Here is an 11,116-nt window from a genome sequence, read left to right as displayed (position 1 = left end):
CTGTTCTTCCTTGCTACTCTCACCTTCTCCCTCACCATAGCTGTTGTTTCTTCCCATGGCAGGTTCAGAAGTGGGAGCCTCATGTACCTTGGGATATCTGACCAAGCCCTCCCACCAGATGGAAGGATGAATATCCCTCCATATCAACAGCCACAGTGTTATAGAACTCCAATATCACCAAAACAATTTTGTCTTCCACCAGTTCACTGTGGATTGTGGTCAAATATCTGGCCAGGATGTCATTCCAGTCTGAAGGACTGCTCTGTGTGGCCCTCAATGTGTACATTAACACGTCAATTGTGCCATTTTGTCAACTTTGGTCAAATCAGTCAATTAATGTGCGGGTAGCATAAGTCAACAGTATAACCTCAATAACTGTCAAGCTGTGCCCAACTAAAAACCCATGGGCGAGGCTCTGAGAAACAAACACATTAAAATTGTTGCCATAAATTTGTTTCATCTTATTTAGTACCATCGCTGGTCAGTGAGCCCAAGCAAAAGGAAGAGATTAATTACAATAATGTATCACTGGGACAGAGATCAACTCAGTTACCCTTGGGGGTATTTGGTGGGACTGAAGGGGGATGTGACTTCTGCAGCTGAGCCCAGTTACAATCACAATCCTAAGAGAGCCATAGTTATTCCTGCTGTTGAATGGGGTCTAGATGCAGTCTACAGACCACCCAAACTACTTCTCTGTATATGTTCCTCTATCACATCATGTTTACATTTACATAGGGCCTGAACTCACCAATTAGGTGAACTCAGCTTTTGCTGGAGATCTGGTGCAGAACAGCTGTACAGCACCAAAGAATCTGTCAACTGATGCACACTACATTAGTCTTATGGGACTCTGCTGCCTCCTCATTCAAGGAAGTCCCCAGTGTTAGGGATCCAGGTGGAAGATGATTATACAACATCCCATTTGTTGTACAATTATTCCCCAGTCTCATTCATGGTTATTTTGGAAGGAAAGAATAGGCTCAGACAGATAGATAGACATCACTTCTTTACCTATTTTTTCAGCTTCAGTAGACACAGCTTCAGCAACTCATCCCATTCTACCATATGTTATGACCTATATCTAGGTCATATCTCTGGAGAGTCCAGCTCTGAGTGATTTTCTAAAGAACTCTGATTACAAATTAAAAATGTTTTGATATTGTTTATAAAATAAAATCAGTTGAGGACTGCTTTGGGAATAAGGTTAAGATGAATAAGTCAGATAGGGAGGGGTCCCCAGGCCTGCAATAGTGTGAATATGTTTTGCATTTTTGGTAGAATGTCATCCAGAAATTAAATCAGATTTATTATAATGGACCTCAAGATACTGTCAAAGGCTTTTAGAAACAAATTATATGTCTATCTATGCAATTTTAAACATTTTGCTGGTGACTGAGAAGTCTCTGCAGATTCTAGAAATGAGATCTCTAAATGCACCTTTATGCTATTAGCACACTAAAATTTTAAGGAAAGTAGTGGTGCTTTTAGAACATCAGTAATATTAGTGAGCAATTTTTCTTTGTTTTGAAGGGAGTTGGGTGTCTGTCTGTCCTTCCCCCTCTCCCCCTTGGTAAATAAAATATTTTCTATAACGTCATGACACACATTTTTGTTGAAGAAAAAAAACCCAAACAAAACAAACTTCCCACCACCCCCCCAAAAAAAACCCCTCAGAAACAACCAAAACCAAAACAAAGATAAAAAGTCCACAAACCACATTAAAAAGCCCTGATCCTTTTGAACCTTTGACTAGCTTGAATCTTTTTTTCCAGAGGAATATAAGTCACAGAAACAAAGGAAAAAGACTAGATTGCCACAAATTCTGCAAGAACTAGTGGCTAAATACTGAGAAGAGGCACACTAATGCCCACAGGCAATGCTGTAAGACAGAAAAAGCTGCAGTAGTCTTTTGAGGATCCACAGAGAATGTCAATATAAAGAAACAAAACCTGCAGTAATCAAAGTATTGTTGGTTCCACTGCTGACATTTAGAGCCATTTTGCAAACCTTCTATGTATGTATTGTGACAGGAATTCAGAAGGTTAAAAGTGTGGATGTTCAGAAAATAATGTGATCCTTCACTATTTTTCTGGTTTTTTGTTCTTACTAGATTGTCTTCTCATACACTTGAATATTTATATTTCATTTGAAGTAAAGATTTGAATATTTTTTTTTGACAGCCAGGCTCTTTAATGCTAGAATGAAACAATTTACAATTGAGAGATTGAGGCTGATGTGCTAAGGCTGAAGTGTTCCACCATTGTAAGTATGTACAGATTATTACACTAGATGCTCAAAACATAGGAAAAGTCAAGCCATGCTCTGTACAGAGAAACCTTCCTGACAATTGAAATAAACTTTTATTGTATATTATCTACAATAATAGATAGGCTAAATACTTCCCTGCTTGCTGTTTTTAGCAGGAGAGGTGACTTCATTGAGGTAGCACTGTTTTTCACATTTTCTGATGCACTGAAAATTATCTAATGCTATCCAAGTATTAAAAAATCAATCTTCTTTATATCTGGTCTGTATAGATTCCTTTTCTTTTAAATCTCTATTCATTCCATAAAAAGTAATAGAATGTGGGCTCATTCTTAACATATTCAAAGCAGAAATAAAAAATGGTTTATTTTGCACTCAGAATAATTTAATTTTATATTTTTTCCATTTTACTTTACACTGCAGCAGATTAGGTATGGTAGTCAGAGAAATGACATTTTCACTGATATATAACTTCTTAAGCTGTTTTCCAGTGGTCACCTATAAATATCCAAATATCTCTTAATGTTTATTGCTACAGGTTAGTAAAGATCTGATACTTTGTAATGGAGATTTATTTTGATCCCATAGAAAATTTGGTCATATATTAGAGATTTTCATGTGTATTTTTTCCAGTCTACCCACATATCAAATAGATAAACTGTACCTAGTCAAAAGAGCGTGTCACCGAGTGGTTAATTTTTGTTTAAGAACATGCAGCAGTAACTTCAAAATAAAGTATGTAAAGGTAAGTGTTTTACTTCATACACATACTTAATTTAAATATTCAAATGCCTGTAAAACTTGACTTTAAAGATATTTTGCAGCTCAGAAAGAACTCCATAATTCATTGCTTAGTTGATTGTATTATCTTCTCAAAATGTATTGATTGTTTTCCAACAGATCAATATTTCTTAACATTTCTTTGGAAATAATATCTTAGAAAATTAATGACTTTTGATTGGTATTTGATTTTACATTCATGCTAACCATGTGACACTGTTTCTAATCTATAATGAATTATCTAGAAAAAGCACATTGAGCATTCATTGTTCATTAGTCAAAAAGGGCAAAGCTTTAAACTGTTCTGTCTGTGAGGATTCAGAACATTGAAATCAAGTCACAAGAATATTGGTGAATGTCTTGGCTGGTGATAGGACAGATGCTCTAAAGCTGCATGTGCTTTGCATACAGTTTCCATCCACAGGCAGAGCACAGAATGCCAGGTAGGTGCCATGAGCTCCGTTTTCAGCAGGTGTCTTTTTCTTTCTTTCATCAGTACTGGCTCCTTGTGACTGACCCTGTAGATGGAAAGTGGACATTTTTTAACAGGATTAATCTGACCAATGCAGAGCCTAAAATATAGGCTGCTGTGTCTGAAACTGTCATCTGAAGTTCCTTTATTGTCAATAGGAACAGGAAAACAGTTTAGGATTAAATTAATGTGATGTCATGTGAATGTACTCATCTATCAGATGAGTGACACCTTAAAAGAGCCTGTTCCCTTCAGTGACTTTGAAGGGTGCCAGAAGTGACTTTCTTGGATGCAGACATTTTCTAAATTTAGGTGAGTTAAGGACTCTATTTGAAAATGGACAACATGAGGAAAAAATATTTTTATAATGGCTGAAAATTGTTTAATTGTCATAAACCACATACAAGCATAGCAGTCTGTAACAATTTACAGGATATTTCATGGGAAAGGCTACACTTCCAAATTTTGATAGACTAAAATAACTTGCATTGTAAGAATTTTACTGAAAAGAAAAAGGAATGGAAATTGCATCCTTCTCTTTCCCCAACAGACAAATATATACAGGTCATTAATATAATAAAAGTGCTGACTCACATTCACCAATGAATTATTAGTTTTAGAACAATACACTGTGGCAGATCCTTGCACTTGTTCTCTCAGACTGACAAAATGTGAACAGACCTAGTTAGCATGTTACTGTATAGTTCAGTAGGAGAGGGAACATAAGAAGCTTTTTGACATTAAAAGTAAAGAAGTTATATTTTACTATTAACCATAATTCAGTTGCTCAGCTTATTAAATGATGCATGAAAGACTTCAGACAAGGACATATTTTGAAGCTTTTCTTACTGTGTATTTAGTGAACCACTATAGGCCTACCTATCCTTCTGTTATTTCAGCTGTTAAAGTTTTGAAATGGAAATGATTTTCTGTCATGAAGCACTAGATACTATTTAAAGTCAACAAAATATGCCCAAGGACATTGAGTGTGATGCGTTCCTCTGTCATCTGTTTTACTGATGCAGCAGAGTCTATTTGACTAGCTTGTTGGATGAGAAAAGCAGAAATAAAATTGAAGAAAACTGAAGCCAATATTATTCTTTTTTCATTTGAGGACAAGGTGCTTTCAAAGTTATATAGAACTTTGTGATTCTGACACATACATACAATACAGAGTTACGACTAAGCAAATGAAACCAATTTTATAACCTACTTTGAGGAAGCTATGGTCACCAGCCTTTTTCATGTTAAGAATCTAGAAATCATTTTATCTTCTAGATGAAAGTAAAACTTCCTCTATCACTAAAAATTTGTTTTTAGAAATAAACAGATATTTACTTACTCAAGGTACAACTGCACTTCAACTATTGTCTGGATTCTAACCTAATTTGTATTAGTTAAAATAAGCTGAAGTCACTGATGCTACACAGCGTGAATCTGGGGAGAAGCAATACATATATAACTATAGGAACTTTATATGCTCTCCAATATGTAATGAGCACAGCATGCCATTTTTTGAAGAAATAGTGTAGCTGTAAGATTTTGGCAATCTATAGACCAAATGAATGCTGTTACTATGTACTTTACCCTTAAATGTCACATTTGGAATTAGTTTCTGCTGAGGTACCTCAGACTATTTTCACTGTTTTGACAACTATTTTATATATTGTGTGCATACACATACACACTAACACAAACAAAACAAAACCAAGTACAAAAACTAGTGCAGTTGTACATATCGACTTTATATCTGTCTATATGTACTTATGACCATATATATTATATACATAAATGTATGTAAGTGTGTTTTCCCCTAAAAGAAAAAAAAACACAGAGGCCACAATCAACTTAGTATGTTTGTATAGTGATATAAACATACGTATACGTGTGTGTGTGACCTGCTTTTAGAAACCCTTTAAAGGCCTTGAATGAATAATAATATTAGGAAAAGTCAAGCAAAAGTCATCAAGTCCGATTTAGATGCTTTGTTTTAGGATCAAATGAATCACACTCTGGAGGTACTTTTCCCACTCTTCTAAATGTAAAGCATTTATAGGGTGACTTGTTTAGCCTTGAATATCTACTCATTCAATTTTGGGAGAATATCTAAAACCATTATCAATTAATGAATTCCCCACTTACATGTAGATATCAACAGATAGAGACAGCAATAGAAATAGAGAACAACAAATTCTATGTTTGTTAGAGACAGAAAAGATATAGATTTAGACATAGATAGATATAGATATAGATATATCAACATAACCACCAAACCATTGAAATCTGTTCTGGGAACAGAAGTTTTTGACTAAAATGTCTTTGACTACAACTGTAACAATATTTAGAAAAAATGTTGTGCTTATTTACACATTTGCATTGCTGCCTAATTGTTGAGGCACTTAAAACTGACTACCTCTTCAGCCTGAGAGCTGTTTAGAACTTATCTGTTTGTGACTTCTGAAAATCCTGGTCTGAACAGCAACCACCTTGACAAAGCCTTCTGTAATCTAAACTCACCATAATTCCTTGTATGGGCAATTTATCAGGCCTCTTCTGTCCTTTCCTAGCACAAAGCCATGGCCAGAAGTTCAGCACAAAGCACAGGGGATGTGACTGATTTCATCAAGCTGGATGAAAGATCTGGACATGTTGGATAACAGCCTTCGGCTGAGCACTCCTTCAGAGGAAGCAAGTGATAAAAACTATTAGGCACAGAAAGGATTCAAAACTAGATTTCTTAAGACAATTATCTTGTCTAATACTTTACCTGCAGTAGATTGATCGCTTAGTATTGAAGTTATAGTTTTGGGATAAAGATATTATTCTGTGATCTTGGAATACATCTATTTTCAAAAATGCTAAAGATATTAATTATTGCAAGACCTGGGAGTTGAAGTCTGGTTGCCAGCTGATGCTTGAACAGCTAGTTCCTAGAATCCAGAACTTGTTTTTTTCTCTTATAGTCCTTTTTCATACACTGTCATATACAGGACCTGTACAGATAGCCTGTTCTCTTTTACTTATATCTAGAAATATCATACTGTAATTACTGTTCTGGAATGCAGTTCGGGATTAATTTGAAGAACCCAAATTTCCATATCATATGGATGATATGTACTATCATTATTATGTTCTGTTCAAAAAGATTTATTCTCCAAAGATGTTTCAGTGTTCTGCATAGTGAGTGGCCCAAGATTTAATAATCTAAGCTCAAATGAGGGTAGAATTTGAGGCGTTGCTGTGCCTGGCATCCCCCATTTGTTACTGCTTTGGTGGTTTTCCATATTTCCTTTCAAGCACTTTCAAATCCCCTGCTGCTTTGATAATTTTGTATGAAATCTGCTTTTTCACTAACATCCAAGTTAGCCCCAAACCAGATTTTTTTAAAATGCTTTGCTGTACTCCATAAAGAACTCTAAACAAAACAGCTAGAACGAATCTGTGAAAATGCAAACAATACTGAAAATATCAAATGAGAAATTATTAGAGGGGACCTGTGGATCTGTATGGGAAGGTATTAGGAACAGCTAAACCCTCCTTTTAGTTATGATGAGCATGCCCGTTACTATCTCTCAAACCATGAAGGCCTGAACCTGAAACAGCATAATCAACATTGCAATGCTATCACAGTCATAGAAGCATAGACCATATAGGTTGGAAGGGACCTTTACAGGTCTATTCAACCCCAAAATGTTTTCAAAAGTTATGAAATGTCATGTATATGGCAGTCAAAACAGCATAATTGTTATGTACTTACACTTCGATATAGTCTTCTCTTATATGGTCACATTTTTTCCTACATATTTTCCCAGATAGCCTGTCTCTCATTCAGTTGACATCATAGAAAGCTCTTGAGACATAGATCATTTATTAATATTTGACAGCATTTTATTAATAATAAGTTTTTAATACTAGGGATTTTTTTCTGTTGCCCAGCATCCAAACTATGATTTGAAGAAAGAAATAGAAATTTCCTTATGTACTTTTTATGGCACTGATCACTTACTAGCATGATGTTTTTTAAAGGCATCAATACATCCACTTTTATAACACTATTTTTCCATTATCTCTCCTCTAGGTAAACTGAGCTATATGCTAGAATGAACACAGTAATGCTCTGTCCTTATTTTAAAAAGTTATGCATGGGTTTTTGCACCTCACTTCTCTTTAAATACAATACATAAGTTAAAAGCATTGACAGAACTTTTTGTCAGAATTTCTGCCAGAAAAATCCAGGTTTTAAGGCAGTCGTAAGCACCATATAGACTGTAAGGACACAGAAAAATTCAGAGAACTAATTTGCCTAGCATACCATGGAGTTCCATGGCACAGTAAGTATAGGTCATTGTTCAACTCCCCAAACAGAAAAATATATTCTGTTCCTTTTTTCAAGTGTTTGTCTTGCTTACTAGAAAAACCACTAGAACCTCTTTTACTGCAACCTTATTCTGACAGAATTTGTTGAGACAAAACTTGCAGGGAAATGTGATATTTCCATGAGACCTGCTAACAAGACAGATCAGTTTTGAAGTTCACTTTCCCATCTGTTTTTATTAGCTCTCTTGTTCTTCTTTTTGCTTGTTAGTTTAAGGCTTGCCATATACATTTCTTAGGAGTAGGATCACAAAATCCTCCATGCTTGAGTTCCCAAGGGCCCTTATTTTCCAGCTGCCTCATCCCAGACACCCTGAACTAGGAGACTGGGGTTTTTCAAAATCTGTTTTCTCCATTTTCAAAACCATTTTCACTACAAATTTCCCTCCCCTATTCACCCAGAGATAGCTCCTTAGCTCGCCACCACTTTAATTACATACAGGTGAAATCTTACAAGTGTTAATCTCAGACCAGCAAGTTTGTTGCCTTAGGCATGAAATTGAGCCAGTGGGGCCCTACTTCCCTCTTGTTCCCAATCACTGGCATCTCCTGTAGGGGCCACGTGGCAGCCTCTGCTTTACTCTGGGTGCCACCAAGCCTCTGCATGCTGCCAGGTATGCCAGCTCCTGGAAGAGGTGTCTGAGGGCAGCAGAGGTGATTTCCAGCTCCGAGGAGCTCAGCCAGGAGAGTTGGTCTCCATGGGCAGCCCCAGCTCAGCACACACACCAACGTGCCATCTTTGTGCTCTCCCTGGCCAGCAGCCACATGCACAGCCAAGAGGTTTGTGGAAATAAAGTCTAGAAAAAATGGGAGCAATCATTTGTTCATCTCCACCAAAAGATCCTCAAAGATTTGTGCATAAACAAGCAAAAAGACATGTATTGCACTATGTAAACACTTGATCACGCTTCCTGAGAGGCAAAGAACTCTCTTTCTTGATGCCATGTGAGTTGTCACCTCCACGTGCTCATTTAACACTGGCTTGAAACTCCTTTCCTTGCAACTGCAGTAGAAAGGTAATTTATTAGTACAAGAACTTTAAACAGCCTATTAATATGCTGTTAAAATATTATTACTGTATCACTTTTTAGTTTTTCAAAGAATCTATTTCCTGGAACTTTTAATAGAAATGTTATACTGAAGGAAATGTTTTAATAATAAGTTTGTGAAATGCTACTCATTTTTTTAATTGGAATTTTGTTAACTATATCCTAAATGTCACTAATATTAAGAGGTTCTACTCAAAATATTGCCTCTGACTTATAAGTGTTCTGTCTTTGATTTATTATTGTTTAAAAAGTCACTTTTACCTGCATTAAATGAATATGAAACTGATTAGATATAGGTATTTACAGTAAATAGTTTTGCTCTTGGTTTTGGTTTGGGGTTTTATTTAATTTTTGTCTAATTTCTTTCTTTCCTCTTGTTTCTTTTCCATAGCTTCAATTTTATTCATTTATTTATTATTTATTTATTTGCTCAGTTATTTTCGTTTGGTTGAAGTCTGCGTTACTCAGTGTCACACCAGCTTAGTCAAAAAAGTAGTTTACAAGATGTGGAAAAAGACAGCCAGTGATACCTTATAAATAGGCATTTTAAATGCTGGAAAGTTGTTGGAGAAAGTGAGGGAAATTAAATTTCCCCGAACACTAGCACCTGAAGAACATTCACAAAAGTCATTGATTGCCACAGAAAAGACAACATTATGTTTTGCATGGGTTAGTGTATTTTTTACTGTATTATTTCCAGTCTTGAAGTTTCTGTGTAAAAGTATCCACTGGGAGATCTTGATATTAAGATACAGAGGATATAGATAAGTGGCATTCGTGCTTATATTCAGAACCAGAACATGGGTAATTTCTCATGTCACCACCCTCTGGATATTCTTCACAGTGTAGGGCTACAAACAGGGTTTTAATCTGTATTATTAAAATCCAATAACTTTTCAGTGGATTTTTCTTAGGGGGAAAAAAGTATTCTCTGTGGAAAAAATGGTTTTTCTGTCTCTCTCAACTTATATTGCGATCTATAGAAGGATAAAAAAAAATTGCAGTTACAGGCTACCTATAACAAATCAATAGAATTCAGAAAAGTCAGATGCAAAGTAGACTTCTCCACGTTGGTTATATTTCCTATAACAGAGGTAGAGTGTGCTAGTTTGAAAACAAACCAGTGGGAGGCACCAAGTCAGAATAACAATTTAATGGAAATTAAAGGAAAGGAAAAGAAAGTAAAAGAAAACACTGACAGAGTCAAGATACAACCTGAGTCCCTGTCAGGCAGGGTAGTGGTAGCAGTCTGGTAGAATGGTAGCTGCAGTCTTCTGAAGTGGTGATCCTGTAGAAAAAAGGGTCTGCTCTTCCTCAGAAGGTCCAGTGGTGGCTGTGGGGCTCCTGTCCTCTGGAAATCCAGTGGAAAGAGTGTCTCTGGTGCTCAGAGTCCCAGATTATATCCAGGATGGGATGCCTGGTTCCTCCCTCTGGGCAGAGCATCTCACAATGGGGTAATGAGTCATGAGGCCAAGTGTTGATTAGGCTCGTTAACAGAAGATGGTCTGGAGGGAGTTATCTCTGAGTCATGCAGCAGGACAATGATGGGCCATTAACAGCAAGATAGTCTGGGGGGAGGAGGCAAGGAAACACTGCCCCACCTGATTTCAACAGCTCATGAGGATGGTAATAGAATACACCTCAACCCAGGACACAGAGCCATGTGACATTGCTTTTGCTATCCTCTTCACGTATTTTTTCTGCTAAATCAGCTGTATTGCATCTTGAGGTTCTAGTCCTTCAAGAAGCATGATTTATAGAAGACTAATGGACTGAATTAGAGCTTCTGTAACACAAGGACTTAAAAAATATGCTATAATAATTTCTGTTCTTTTACTGAACTGGGGATATTTGCTTAAGTTGTGTATTTAGGATTATGCCCATGCAGCAAAATATTCTGACTCAGGTCAAACATACTTAAATAAAAATAGTTATTTTTACTTTCTTGCTTTTTCATTCTTTCACTCCCAATACATATATTTAAACACACATGTATATGAAGCTAAAGCTGTTAATTTTTTTAAATTTACTATTTTTATAATATTTTAGAACACTGTGAACTCATGGATGTATTACAATAAAACTACTTGGTTAAATGCTCTACACTGTAAAAAAAGCACAGACAACTAGAATTTATAGGTTTTTTAGTTACATTGCTGGAAAAAGCCCCACA

The 11,116-nt window shown here is 36.1% G+C and overlaps 1 long non-coding RNA gene across 1 annotated transcript; it reads right to left on the bottom strand.

Annotated features, from left to right (window-relative positions):
- Positions 1-2,649: 2,649 nt before the first annotated feature.
- Positions 2,650-10,279, bottom strand: LOC138104601 (uncharacterized). The gene is made up of 3 exons (XR_011148154.1): positions 10,159-10,279; positions 6,038-6,197; positions 2,650-3,566 (listed from the first exon to the last, which is right to left on the bottom strand). It is a non-coding gene; the product is annotated as an uncharacterized lncRNA (long non-coding RNA).
- Between the last annotated feature and the right edge of the window lie 837 nt (positions 10,280-11,116).

The sequence above is a fragment of the Aphelocoma coerulescens genome, chromosome 1A, assembly GCF_041296385.1.
Source record: "Aphelocoma coerulescens isolate FSJ_1873_10779 chromosome 1A, UR_Acoe_1.0, whole genome shotgun sequence".
In the NCBI taxonomy this organism is placed as follows: domain Eukaryota; kingdom Metazoa; phylum Chordata; class Aves; order Passeriformes; family Corvidae; genus Aphelocoma; species Aphelocoma coerulescens.
The sequence above is the reverse complement of the archived record's forward strand: the minus strand, read 5'-3'. Positions and strand labels throughout refer to the sequence as shown.